The sequence below is a fragment of the Anabrus simplex genome, chromosome 3, assembly GCF_040414725.1.
Source record: "Anabrus simplex isolate iqAnaSimp1 chromosome 3, ASM4041472v1, whole genome shotgun sequence".
Taxonomy (NCBI): Eukaryota; Metazoa; Arthropoda; class Insecta; order Orthoptera; family Tettigoniidae; genus Anabrus; species Anabrus simplex.
Genome location: NC_090267.1, coordinates 78,703,127 through 78,718,273, shown reverse-complemented (window position 1 = coordinate 78,718,273; position 15,147 = coordinate 78,703,127). Strand labels below are relative to the sequence as shown.

The following is a 15,147-nucleotide window of genomic DNA, read 5'->3' as shown; positions in this document are numbered from 1 at the left end:
TGTTTGGAATTAGCACTAGTCCATAATTCCTGTGTTAGAATGTACATTCCCAGTAATGAATCTGTATTTAATTCTTATGGTTTGATGATTGTATTGCCAGATATGCTGTACTTCTTAAGGGCCGTAGTTTTACTTGTATAATGTTTTTTTTTCTAACTTGTTCCTGCTTAATCTGCATTGCAGGTTATTTAAAATTCCCATTTTATTAAATGCTTCTTCATAGAGGCACGTCCTTTGAGGACTGCTACTAAACAGGGTTCTATTGCACTTAAGTAACGTTTCAGTTGCTTTCTTACACGGTGCTTCAATAAATAGCTTCCTGCGATTGTTGGATGCTGTTGTTGTTTTTCACCTTTTAAGGTGTTCATTCCTGGACTGGATGACATCCCTAAGGAAACACTTAGGTATTCAGTGGGCTCGCTCTAGTGCTGTTAACATTATGCTGGTCCTTGTTTAAAAGCAAAAAGATTCTTTTTTATTCAGACAGCCAGACCGCACTTATGGCTTTACCAGGTCCCAGCGTGACTTCTAAACTGGTAGAAGAATGCCTTAGTGCACTGTTGACCTTGGAGAACATTATGATGTCAATCTGTTGTGAGTACTAGATCACAGAAGCACTGAAGGAAATGGAAAGGCTACCTTGTTAAAACCTCTCTTTATGTTTTCATATGCACACTGTAGGATTGATATATTTCATTCTGGAGTACTGTAACATATTATCCCAAAGAGAAGCTTATTCCTCTTCTCGGTATAACTTCATATAATCCTGAGTCTGTTCCCAAGACTGCTTTTGAGCAGTCTGTAAAGCAGATCAAGGAAGCCTTGGGATAAACACTCCTTCTTCCTAAAGTTTGGCTCAGTGATGGCCTTAAATTTCTTATTAAGAAGAAGAATGGTCCTTATTCAAACAAACACTTGTAAAAGAAGCCACGGAAATTTGTGGAAAAACAAGTGCCGCACCAAAAGAGAAGGAAACACCTTGGTGGAATGACCGAGTGAAGACAGCAGTAAAAGATAGAAATATACTGAAAAGAAAATTAGACCTCAAAATACAGAAAACAGGCAATAGACAAAATGAATCAGAAATTGAACATCTAGCACAGGAATACCAGAAAAAGAAACTGGCTGTAAAAGAGTGATCCAGGGAGAAAAGAAAAAGTGCTGGGATGACTTTACTACAAGGATAGAGGAAGACTGTCGAGGAAGTAGGAAACTACTATACAAAATAGTAAACAGGAAAAGAAATGAAAATATAAATATCCTTGCACTGGAAACAGATGGTGGTAGCTTAATACAAACAGAGGAAGAGATCAGGGATGAAATGAAGAAGTACTTCAGCATGCTGTTAAATGGAGATGGGGGCAACACACCACCAATGATTGTAGTGTAGATGAAGTCAAAAACAACAAATACCCATTAACATGGCTTGAGGTAGAAACAGCACTAAAGAGCATGTGAAATGGGAAGTCCCCAGGCTTTGATGACCTCAGCTCAGACATGATAAAGGCAGCTAGAATACTGGGCTTGAATTGGCTATATAGAGTGTTATCAGTGATTTGGGAAAGTAACAAAATTCCAGAAGATTGGAGTAAAGGAGTCATCATCCCACTGTTCAAGAAGGGCAACCGACGGAAATGTGGAAATTACAGAGGCATCACGCTGTTGTCACACTCACTGAAGCTACTGGAAAAGATCATAGAAACAAGACTTAGGAAGATAGTGGAACCTTTGCTTGAGGAAGAGCGACACGGGTGCAGGAAAGGTCGAAGTACTGTGGATCTTATCTTTGCAGGAAAGATGCTGACAGAAAAGTACTGGGAATACGGAAGAAATCTTGTGATTGCATTTGTGGACATTGAAAAAGCATATGATAGTGTTCCTCGAAACAAGGTATGGGAATGTCTAGAAGACCTAAAAATGCCAAAGTACTTAACGGACAAAGTCAAGATGCTATACCACAAGTGCTACAGCTGTGTCCAGATAGGCAATGGACGATCAAAATGGTTTGAAACAAAGAGAGGTGTCCAACAAGGAAGTGCTCTGTCACCACTCCTGTTCATAATAGTAATGGACAAGGTAGCTGCCTCTGTGGAACCGTGGTAGAGTGTCGGCCTCCGGATCCCAAGATAGTGGGTTCAAACCCGGCAGAGGTAGTCGGATTTTTGAAGGGCGGAAAAAAGTCCATTCGACACTCCATGTCGTACGATGTCGGCATGTAAAAGATCTCTGGTGATACATTTGGTATTTACCCGACAAAATTAATTAAATCTCAGCCATAGACGCCCAAGAGAGATCCGGTTTACTCTAGGTCCGCTAGATGGCAGACAGAGTAAACCGGAACGTCGAAATTGACGAGCAGACAGCCAGATGGCGTCAATTCGAAATGTCTGCAAACGGTAGCTGAGGCCATACGATTATTATTATTATTATTATTATTATTATTATTATTATTATTATTATTATTATTATTATTATTATTATTATTATTATTATTATTATTATTATTGACAAGGTCATCAAATCTATCAAGGAAATGGACAGTGAAACAAACGCCCTGGTATTTGCTGATGATGTGCTTTTATGGGGAGAGTCAGAAGCTGAAGTTCAGAAGAAACTTAATGAATGGAACAACACATTCAAAAATTTTGGACTGAAGATGAGCAGAACAAAGAAATTACCATCAGCAGGGAAGGAACAAACTCAAATATATTTCTGGAAGGAGCAAAAATCAAATCAGCTTCCCACTTCAAGTACCTCGGAAGCACAATCTCGAAAGACAACACTGTTAGGCAGGAAATGCTCAACAGGACACAGAAAGCATCAAACTTCTACAGTCAAGTCAGAAATCTTCTCTGGGACTGCAAAATATCACAGAAAGTGAAAGCAATCATGTACCACACGTACTTCGTACCAATCCTCACGTACGGTTTAGAGACTTTTACCCTACTAAACAAAGACTTCAGTAGAATCCAAGCAACTGAAATGAGATTCATTAGAACCATGAACCAAACTATCAGAAAGGACAAGATCAGAAATGAATTGAATAGGAAAGTAGCTGGTATTGAGGTTCCTATTATCAGTGTCATAAAGAAACGCGGACTTCAGTGGTATGGGCGCATGTTGAGAATGAACACGGAAAGACCTGCCAAAAAATATTTCAACATTAATCTCGTAGGAAGAAGACCACAGGTAAGATCAAGAAAACGTTGGCTAGAGACTGTAAGATCAGATGTGGAGGAGAGAGGTTACAAATGGGAGGATGTACTGTATCAGAAGATGTATGTAGAAGGGGATGGTGAGCGCTTGTACACCACACCCAGGAAACTGGAGTTAGGATATGATGATGATGATGATGATCGCCTACAACTGCTCATATAACAAACATTCCTGACACTGAATTTGGAAGGTTTAATTTTAAGCACTGTTTCCCCCATCCCCTTGATTAAAATATCAGGTGGAGCCAGGTTCAGTAGCACCTCTGTAGTTGCAGTCAGGGGTTGTGTTGAAAGTTGCAGTAGTAGTCAGGTAAGCCATTCTTTGAATCTTGCTCAGATTGAATCTCCACCATACAGTATTGATGCTCGTATTACCCTGGTGTACAATTAGTGGATCATGCTATGTTTTAAGGCGGGATTCCACTGAGGCAACATTTGGGCGACGTGGAGCATGCAACAGTGTAGCATGCTGCAGTCGACTTTCAATTGAAGAAACACGGCACGACATGTAGTGTGCGGCTCTGCGGCGTGAGATATGTCGCCATCTGTCGAACACTCTCTGGTGCCGCATGCTTCAAAAATATGCTTGTCGAACTGTGACGCCCGGGATCCGACAGTGTGTGGATCGGTGCTACAATTTCCGTGCGGCAAGATGAAGTGGGCTATTGAAAACACTGCGAATTTAATTGGGGATTGTCACAAAGCTCTGGAACTGCGGGATGTAACATTGAGTGATTGTAAAAACATTAGTAAAGAAAGCATATGTTAAAATGGCCCCCAGAAAAATATGACTGCAGTGTCCACGAAATGAAGAAAATTTAAAATGCGTTCAGCTTTCCACCGAGTGCATAAAAGAATTCGGAAAATGAGAGGAAACCTGCGGTTCGCGTATAATCTACTTACCTTTCCCCTTGACATCTATGCTCCAAACGTCAGGTGATAATGAGGAACGTGAGGTGAACTGATTTTCAGCCACTGTTTTCCTCTAATAAATGAAATAAGTTACCTCATTAATTTTTGTAAATAAGATTGTGATTTATTCAATGCCAGCCGGGCTGAGTGGCTCAGACGGTTGAGGCGCTGGTCTTCTGACCCCAACTTGGAAGGTTCGATCCTGTCTCAGTCCGGTGGTATTTAAAGGTGCTCAAATATGTCGGCCCTCGTGTTGGTGGCACGTAAAGGAATTCCTGCGAGTCTAAATTCCGGCACCTCGGCGACTCCGAAAACCGTAAAAGTAAATAGTGGGACGTGAAGTCATTATTATTATTATTATTATTATTATGCGTGAATGGTCCATTTCGGAATACACGAAGCTTTATTTATGATTTCGTTTGCGGAGGATCCAGGATGCTTTCATCTGTTGACTAAAGATCCTTTTCCTTTCTTCCGTCCACTTGGTACCTGCTCTTTCTGGTACTTCATTCTCTGGAGTAACTTCCCAATTGTCAATTTTCTTTCTATATATATTTCGATTCAAAATGTCTTCACAGAGAATTTGTGCGTTCTTCATGTCCGCTTTTGTTTGTTGTATCCAAGGAAAATTCTTCAGTTTGTTCAGTTTGTCAACACTTTCAAGAACTTGGTGGGTTAGTCTAGTTTCTGGAAGCCTCTTAACATGTCCATAAAATTTTAGCCTTTTTTTCCTGAGGTCTGCCACAATATTAGATAATTTTTCTGTGGATTTCCGGGTTTGGAGGTGGTACCCTTCTCCCGTGTGTCTTGGTCCTAAAATTTTCCTCATGATTTTTCACTCCTCTTTTAGGATATTTTCCAGTTCACCCTTTCTATGAAGCGTTAGAGTTTTCACTGCATATAAAGCCTCCGGTTTGATTACAGTATTGTAATGTTTAATCTTAACGTGGAGAGACATACATTTTTTGTTGTAGATTTCTCTTGTTCTCCCATAAGCTCTTCTGAGATTTCGGACACGGTTGTTTTGGGCTATTTTCTCTTGTCCGGTTGGTTCGAGGATTTCGCCCAGGTATTTGAAGCGAGGGACTCTGTTGATTTGTCCATATTTTGTATTGAGACTATGGATGTCTAGTTTTGCACAGAAAAATTCAGTTTTCTGGAAGGAGATATGAAGTCTGACCTTTCTGGCACATTCTTGGAGAATTTCAACTTGCTTTATTGCTGTGACTTCATCGCTGGACAAAAGGGCCAGGTCATCTGCGAAGGCTAAGCATGGAATTTCAAGCTTGTTTTTTCGTGTCCTGATGTTTACTGGGTTCCAGCTATTTTGTGCTTTCAGTTCGTTTTTCCATTCCCTCATCACCGTATCCAGTACAAAGTTGAAGAGGAGGGGTGATAGTCCATCTCCTTGCCAGACACCAGTTTTTATCAGGAATTCGCCTGAGATTTCTCCCATGAATTTCACTCTTGACTTCGTGTCAGTGAGGGTCCGTTTGGTCAAGTTAAGGTTTTGGAGTGTAGTCCCTGTTCTTTCAGGATGCTTGAACAGTGATTGACGATCAACTGAATCATAAGCCTTCTTGAAATCTACGAAGGTACAGATGATTGGAAGGTTTCTGAGGTCCCTGAATTTTAGAGCGGTTTTGAGGTTGAAGATCTGTTCAGTGCATGATCTGTGAGGGCGGAACCCAGCTTGATATTCACCAATTTTATGCTCTAGTTGTTCTTGTATTCTTTTCAACAGGCATGCAGAGAAAATTTTGTAGCCGACTTCAAGGAGGGAGATTCCCCTGTAGTAGTTCACATCAGTTTTGTCTCCTTTTTTGTGAAGTGGGTGAATCAAGGCACATATCCAGTCTTCTGGGAGTTTTTCATTTTTCCAGATTTTCTGTACGATTTCTGTAAGTCCTTGAGTGAATTTGGACCAAGATTCTTAAGGAATTCTGCAACAATCCCGTCTCTTCCTGAGGTTCTGTTGTTCTTTAGTCGTTTAATGTGGCTCTGAATTTCTTCCTGGTTTGGTGGAGGTGATTCTGGGTGAGTGAAACTGGATGCTTCTTCAAGAAATCTTTCAGTGGGTTCGGGGCAGTTAAGAAGTTCTGAGAAGTACCGTGCAAGTTCTTGGCAGTTTTCTTTATTAGTAAGCGCCAATTTTCCGTCTTGTTTCCTAAAACATAAGTTCTGTGGAATGTATCCTCGGATTTTTTCTGTGAATGTTCTGTAGAAATCCATTGTGTTGTGGTTTCTAAAGTTTTCTTCAGTTGACTCAGTTGTTCTTTCAGGTGCTTTCTTTTCTCTTGCCTGATGGTTTTGGATACTTGTTTTGTGGTCTCATAAAATTCTCGTTGAGTTTTCTGGGATTTTCTACTGTTGTATTTCTGAAACGCAGATTTTCTTATCTCTAGGGCTTGGTTGCATGTTGAGTTCCACCAGGGGTGTTTTGCATTCCTTTTTAAGGGTACCATTTCTCGTGCCTTCTGTATGATTTTGGTGTGGAATTCTTCCCTTGTTTTCGCTGGTTGATTTTCCCATGCTTCTTTTAGATCCGTAACAGGAATCTGTTTTATGTCAAATTTCTGTTGTTGGATTTTCTTGCGGTGGTATTTTCTTGGAGTAAATTTTACTTTAACTCTTGTGAGATAGTGATCAGAGTCGATGTTTGCTCCTCTTCTCACTTGTACATCATGTACCTCTTTCTCTAGCTGATACGAGATAGCTACATGATCAATCTGAAATTCTCCAATGGATTCAATGGGGGACCTCCAGGTTTTTTGTTTCTTGGGATGCTTCCTGAGGGATGTGGACATGATTTGTTGACATAGTTCACTGAGCCTTGAGCCGTTTTTGTTCGTAAATTTGTGCGCCGGTTAGAGTCCGACAGTTTTCCTGTGTTCCTTTTCTCGGCCGATTTGTGCATTGAAATCGCCTAAGAGGATTTTGACGTCATCCTTTGGAATTTTTGACATCACTTTTTCAAGTCTGTTCCAAAATTTGTCCACGTTTTTGGGATTCTTCTTGTTGTCTATATTTGTAGGGGCGTGTGCATTTATTAATGTATATTTTCTATTGGCACACTGAATCCTCATGGTCATTAGGCGATTGCTGATGGAATTAACTTCTTGGATAGAGTTCAGTATACTTTTATGTACTACGAAGCTCATGCCAAATAAAGGGGTCTTATTTAGAATCTTTTGGTCTGTTTTGCTTTTGAATATACGGTTATTTCCATAATCCAAGGTGGCATCATTAGTAAATCGAGTTTCCTGCAGGACAAGGATAAGAATTTTTTGCCGATCAAGTTCTGTGACTAAATTTAGTAATTTTCCTGGTTGTATCAAAGTGTTGATATTGAATGTACCAATGTACGTGGGGGTTTTGTGGGATAGTTTACCAGAGAGCTCCGACTCTTTCCCATGTTTTCGTGGTTGTCCAGGCTCCCCAGAATCCGAAAGTCTGGTTGCCGTCTCAGTGCGACGGGTGGATTGGATACCACCTGGGGTAATGTTGTTAGTACGCTCACGAATCATGTTTGGCTTGTAATAGGAAATCCAGCAGTGCTGGGTGCTTAGAACCAGGGACTGTTAGTTCCTGGAGCTTGGTATTGCCGCCGCACCTACAAGGTGACGGACGCGGACCAGGAAGCCGGTGGATACCACTCAGACGCACCTGGATTTTAAACAGGCTTTTTATTACTATCCCAAAAAGCAAGGGTGCCTCATCCGCCAGTTCTGCCGTACCAATGATCTTCATCTCCGCCTTCACTGCCGTTGAGGTCTTCACTCGTAACCCTGAGCTGGGACCCTTACCAGATGATACACACCGGGTCAGTGTGCTCTGGGACTTACATAGGCTGGGGCGCCACTCCCTGGGCAGGGCTGCCTCCGAAGAGGGTCCCTACCTGCTACCTTATTATTATTATTATTATTATTATTATTATTATTATTATTATTATTATTATTATTATTATTATTATTATTATTATTCAATGCCTGGTTTTCTCGTTATTAGTACTGGCAATAGTTTGCACTAGAAATAAATAAATTAGAGATAACTATTAAAATAGAATTTAATGACATCATAGTACTAACTACTACAGTATAACAATAATAAACTTGGCAGGTTAGATTCTAACTCAGTCCAGTGGTATTTGAAGGTGCTCAAGTAGACCTACGTTAGTCTCGTTTTGGTATATTTCATGGCACGTAAAATAACGCCTGCTGCACTAAATTCCGGCACCTCGGCGACTCAGAAAACCGTAAAAGTGGTAATGAGACGTAAAACCAATAACATCATTGTACAATAATAATAATAATAATAATAATAATAATAATAATAATAATAATAATAATATATTCTACATATCAGTATCTTATGGCGTCACCATGCCTATGGCTTTCTCGTAAATACGTCGTTTAATAGCATAACAACAAATGGTTCTCTTTTCTACACTGTTAACACACAACAATTAATCTACTTTTTATTTGGATATCTTTCACCGCTACTCTAATTACGCAGTCTTCCAACACTGTTTCATCAGTCTTTTTCTTCCTCACTATGTCTACTTATTGTCGGCGCCGTGGTGTAGGGGTAGCGTGCGTGCTTCTTACCCGGAGGCCCTGGGCTCGATTCCCAGCCAGATCAGGGATTTTTATCTGGACCTGAGGGCTGGTTCGCGGTCCACTCAGCCTACGTGATTAGAATTGAGCAGCTATCTGACGGTGAGATAGCGGCCCCGGTCTAGAAAGCCAAGAATAACGACCGGCAGGATTTGTTGTGCTGACCACATGACACCTCGTAATCTGCAGCCCTTCGGGCTGAGCAGCGGTCGCTTGGTAGGCCAAGGCCCTTCAAGGGCCGTGGTGCCATGTTTCTGTCTACTTATTGTCATAGTTGCTGCGAGTTATCTTTCATTGTCCTAGTATAACTAGAAATGTGAACTATAAGGGAGTAAAATAATCATAATAGGGTTAGGATATTCTGCTTAAAACTAATACATTTTAATTTTTAAAAATATAATTAAATTCCAGTGAACAGGAAGTTTCTAAGTCTTCTCGTACCTCAAGGCATACCGATTTTGCCATGGAGCACGACCTTCACATGACTAAGTACTCCATAAACTCATCGGTCATCACTAATTGCTTTCACCTCTTGAGAATTCCGACGTGGTTTGTTTGCCAAGGGCTCCATGCCTTATCAGCTTGGATCACTCCGCGCCATGCACATTTCCGGGATGGTTCGTGAGAGGATAGGTTGAGAAATTCGAAACAAGGAAGTATAGCTGTCACCAGCCGGTCAAAGTCGAGTGAGGAACTGTTGTTTTGGTTGCCTTGATGGAATAACGTTTGTAGTTGGCGACAAGTCTCCACAAGTGACGCATGCTACAAAGAGCAACATTTGTTGCCAGCCGCATGCTTCATGTCGCCCAGATCTTGCCTTAGTGGAATCCCGTCTTTAGTCCCATTACCTACCATACACTCATCTGATTACCACAAAAGTGGTTGTGAATTTTCTGCAGATTTTCTTAAAATGTTGGTTCTAGATAAGCTTGGAATCGATACAAAACCTCATCAGATATTTTAATTTCTTCACCATTCAGAAATAGAAGTCCTAATTCCTCCCAGTTTATTTTCATGCTGAAGAGAACAATTGCTGTTTTATGAGAGAGATTTTAAGTCCCTCATTTTATCCCCATTTTGGGAACAATGTTACATGCTCTTTTTTTGCATTCATTCCTTAACAGTTTCTGTAAATTTTCTTTGCACAAGGAAAACAGCATTGTCAGCATAGCCAAAGATGTTGTAGTCTAAACTGCTGACAACATTCAACAGTTGATCTACACAAGATTCCACAGCAGAGGAGATTACACCCCTTCCTGCGGACACCCGCCAGTAAGTGTAGCCACTAGGATGCTCCCCATTTGGGACACATGTACCACTCTGCTTTGGAGCATGACTCGATCTACCTTTGTATACAAGGTTTCATCCAGTCCACACTACCTGACTACAGTGGTCGTAGAATAAAAATGTGTTTTCACAAGCATCCTCTATATCCAGATATGCTCCCGTCACCTTGTTGAATTCCAGCCTCTCTACTATCTGTTGACATTCCTGCTTTGTAAGCATGCTGTTTCTGATGATGTAATGGTCTGTTAACCAGAACATCGTCCCCACACCGATCACTCATTTTCTTAAGAATTTTGAGAATAAATGACATAAAGTGCCCTGGGTCATAGATTTTTTGGGTTTCGGGATAAACACCATCTTGTTATGTCTCAATCTCATTGGTACATATCCTAGAGTTAAACAAGCTTTATGTATATTAATATCCTTGCGTGCAGGTCAAACCCTTTCTGAAGCATGATGGGCTTTATACCATCATGCTCTTGATTTGTAAGGTTTAAATTACAATACAGCCCATTTTAACTTTCCATAATTGACAACCCCACAGCATCACCATTTTTTCCTAGTAAGTGGTCCTGAGAGTCGGGATACCAGTTGCTATGGAATGGGAGTGGGCATCTCGGATATATTCTGAGTCCTTGTGCTCAGGCAGCTAGGACTATACAATTCACCGGTGGTCCATAACCCGTTAGAGGTCAGATCCTCACTTGGACTATATGCAAGTAGGGTAGCATCCTGCTTCATGAATTTACCGAGCTCAGAACATTTTAAGCAAGCCTCGGACCTATGGGAGTAACGGAGTCCCATTCCCATTTGACAGGCGAGGGACTCCTTGGAAACAACTTGGCGAGCGAAACGGAATTCGATGGGGAGCTATCAACATTAATGGGGCTTTTGGAAGAAAGAAAGAACTGGCTGAGTCAGCTAAGAGAATGCATCTGGATGTGCTAGGAGTAAGTGATGTTCGGGTAAGGGGAGATAACGAGGTAGAGATGGGAGATTATGAAGTGTACTTGACGGGTGTTAGAAAGGGAAGGGCAGAGTCTGGGATAGGGCTCTTTATCAGGAATACCATTGCACGCAACATAGTTTCTGTTAGGCACGTAAATGAGCGAATGATGTGGGTAGATCTGTCAGTTGGAGGAATTAGGACAAGAATTGTGTCCGTGTATTCACCATGTGAGGGTGCCGATGAGGATGAAGTTGACAAGTTTTATGAAGCATTGAGTGACATTGTGGTCAGGGTCAACAGCAAGGATAGAATAGTGCTAATGGGCGATTTCAATGTGAGAGTTGGGAATAGAACTGAAGGATACGAAAGGGTGATTGGTAAATGTGGTGAAGATATGGAAGCTAATGGGAATGGGAAGCGTTTGCTGGACTTCTGTGTTAGTATGGGTTTAGCTGCTACGAATACATTCTTCAAACATAAGGCTATTCACCGCTACACATGGGAGGCTAGGGGTACCAGATCCATAATAGACTATATCTTAACAGACTTTGAATTCAGGAAATCTGTTAGGAATGTACGAGTTTTTTGCGGATTTTTCGATGGTACAGACCACTATCTGATCTGTAGTGAACTAAGTATATCTAGGCCTAGGGTAGAGAAAGTGAAATCTGTCTGCAAACGAATAAGGGTAGAAAATCTCCAGGACGAGGAAATTAGACAGAAGTTCATGGATATGATTAGTGAGAAGTTTCGAACAGTAGACAGTAAGCAGGTTCAGGATATAGAAAGTGAATGGGTGGCATACAGGGATGCTGTAGTAGAAACAGCAAGGGAATGCATAGGAACAACTGTGTGTAAAGACGGGAAAAGGCGAACGTCTTGGTGGAATGATGAAGTGAGAGCAGCTTGTAAACGTAAAAAGAAGGCTTATCAGAAATGGCTCCAAACAAGGGCCAAGACAGACAGGGATTTGTACGTAGATGAAAGAAACAGAGCGAAACAAATAGTTGTTGAATCGAAAAAGAAGACATGGGAAGATTTTGGTAATAACCTGCAAAGGCTAGGTGAAGCAGCAGGGAAACCTTTCTGGACAGTAATAAAGAATATTAGGAAGGGAGGGAAAAAGGAAATGAACAGTGTTTTGAGTAATTCAGGTGAACTCATAATAGATCCCAGGGAATCACTGGAGAGGTGGAGGGAATATTTTGAACATCTTCTCAATGTAAAAGGCAATCATCCTGGTGGTGTTGCAAACAGCCTAGCTCATGGGGAGGAGGAAAATGATGTTGGTGAAATTATGCTTGAGGAATTGGAAAGGATAGTAAATAAACTCCATTGTCATAAGGCAACAGGAATAGATGAAATTAAACCTGAAATGGTGAAGTATAGTGGGAAGGCAGGGATGAAATGGCTTCACAGAGTAGTAAAATTAGCGTGGAGTGTTGGTAAGGTACCTTCAGATTGGACAAAAGCAGTAATCGCACCTATCTATAAGCCAGGAAACAGGAAGGATTGCAACAACTATTGAGGTATCTCATTGATTAGTATACCAGGCAAAGTATTTACTGGCATCTTGGAAGGGAGGGCGTGATCAGTCGTTGAGAGGAAGTTGGATGGAAACCAGTGTGGTTTCAGACCACAGAGATTCTGTCAGGATCAGATTTTCAGTATGCGCCAGGTAATTGAAAAATGCTACGAGAGGAATAGGCAGTTGTGTTTATGTTTCGTAGATCTAGAGAAAGCATATGACAGGGTACCAAGGGAAAAGATGTTCAATATACTGGGGGACTGTGGAATTAAAGGTAGATTATTAAAATCAATCAAAGGCATTTATGTTGACTAATTGGGCTTCAGTGAGAATTGATGATAGAATGAGTTCTTTGTTCAGGGTACTTACAGGAGTTAGACAAGGCTGTAATCTTTCACCTTTGCTGTTTGTAGTTTACATGGATCATCTGCTGAAAGGTATAAAATGGCAGGGAGGGATTCAGTTAGGTGGAAATGTAGTAAGCAGTTTGGCCTATGCTGACGACTTGGTCTTAATGGCGGACTGTGTCGAAAGGCTGCAGTGTAATATCTTGGAACTTGAAAATAGGTGCAATGAGTATGGTATGAAAATTAGCCTCCCGAAGACTAAATTGATGTCAGTAGGTAAGAAATTCAACAGAACTGAATGTCATATTGGTGATACAAAGCTAGAACAGGTCGATAATTTCAAGTATTTAGGTTGTGTGTTCTCCCAGGATGGTAATATAGTAAGTGAGATTGAATCAAGGTGTAGTAAAGCTAATGGAGTGAGCTCGCAGTTGCGATCAGCAGTATTCTGTAAGAAGGAAGTCGGCTCCCAGACGAAACTATCTTTACATCGGTCTGTTTTCAGACCAACTTTGCTTTATGGGAGTGAAAGTTGGGTGGACTCAGGATATCTTATTCGTAAGTTAGAAGTAACAGACATGAAAGTAGCAAGAATGATTGTTCGCACAAACAGGTGGGAACAATGGCAGGAGGGTACTCGGAATGAGGAAATAAAGGCTAATTTAGGAATGAACTCGATGAATGAAGCTGTGTGCATAAACCGGCTTTGTTGGTGGGGTCATGTGAGGCGAATGGAGGAGGATAGGTTACCTAGGAGAATAATGGACTCTGCTGTGGAGGGTAAGAGAAGTAGAGGGAGACCAAGACGACGATGGTTAGACTCGGTTTTTAACGATTTAAAGATAAGAGGTATAGAACTAAATGAGGCCGCAGCACTAGTTGCAAATCGAGGATTGTGGCGACGTTTAGTAAATTCTCAGAGGCTTGCAGACTGAACGCTGAAAGGCATAACAGTCTATAATGATTATGTATGTATGGTTTCAGGTTAGGAAATTCCACTACAAAGTGTGTCCCTACACCCAAGAGGTCCTACTATGATTTCTGAGCCAGGAAAGTGTGCATCCCCTTCTCCATAAATTTCTTTTAGCTGCTCTTAGAGTTTTATTGTACTCTGTTAATGATTTTTTAATAATCAGTCCACGTGCCTGAATTTTTGGCTGCATTGAATAATCTTCTAACTTCTTTCCTTCTCTTTGCCAGGTCATTATTCCACCATGAAATGTTCTTGTTCAGTTTCCTGACCACAGGAAGACAAGGTTTGTTCTATGATGAAATTATCACATTCTGCAATTGACCTGCAGCAAACTCAGTTCCTTCGAAAGAGCTTTGCTTAATACACGATTTGTGTGAATTCTCTCTTTTTGAGTGTAAAAGATGGAAAAGATGGAATATAATAATTCTTCCTCACAAGAACTAAATCATGCATGGATTGAAAAGAGAAACTGGGTTTATTTAATTGAACAGTATAAAATACTGCCAAGTTGTATGACGCATATAGTTAAACACGGACTCAATTGGTCTATATACTTTTGTATACATTCCCACATGTTAGATGTAGTTTGTTGTCAGATTTTACATTCATATTTCTTGCTAGTTGTCTTCACAACAAGACCCATCTTTCCATGCTTTGGCAGTTGTATGTCTCTTGTGGTAATTTTGAGCCTTACTTTGTGTCTTCTCACAGGCAGTGACCAACTCAGGACATCGTTCCTCCATACATTAATGATATCCATACCCTCTTATTCGTTAAGTTGCAGTTTTATCTGCTTTTATGTACAGAAATCATTCTGGAAGTAGTAGCTCCTATACTGTAACATGAATGGGCTATATTACCTACTATTCCTTTGCCTAGTAGTCCAGTCTGTCATTGGTCTAAATTCAACATTCCTCATCTATCTAGACTCAATATTTAACTGCAACTTCATCTATTGCCTTTTCTCTTTGTCAGCAAATAGATTACTGACCTGACTGACACAGTTAATCATCACACTCTCTATATTTATCAGTTAGGTGAGACACAATGAGAGCTGCCTGCATCATTTTATGGCGTATTTTGATGGAGGCCAGTTTATTCTTCAATCAGTATTGTTTTGGAGGTAATGATTAGACACAGTGTAATTATTTTGGAATTATTTTTAAATCCACTGTTTAATACACTAATTCCTTGATGATTTATTTTATTTTATTGCTTCAAAGATCCCAAGAGCTGTTCCTTGTATTAGGGACAGTACATTACAAAGTTGGAGCAGTTATAATATTGATATGCAAATAAAGATTTTATTCATCCAAAGCA

The 15,147-nt window shown here is 40.6% G+C and overlaps 1 protein-coding gene across 4 annotated transcripts in view; it reads left to right on the top strand.

Annotated features, from left to right (window-relative positions):
• Cip4 (formin-binding protein 1-like Cip4) overlaps positions 1–15,147 on the top strand; it is a 668,861-nt gene that overhangs the window by 464,275 nt on the left and 189,439 nt on the right. The gene's annotated exons all lie outside the window — the stretch shown is intronic.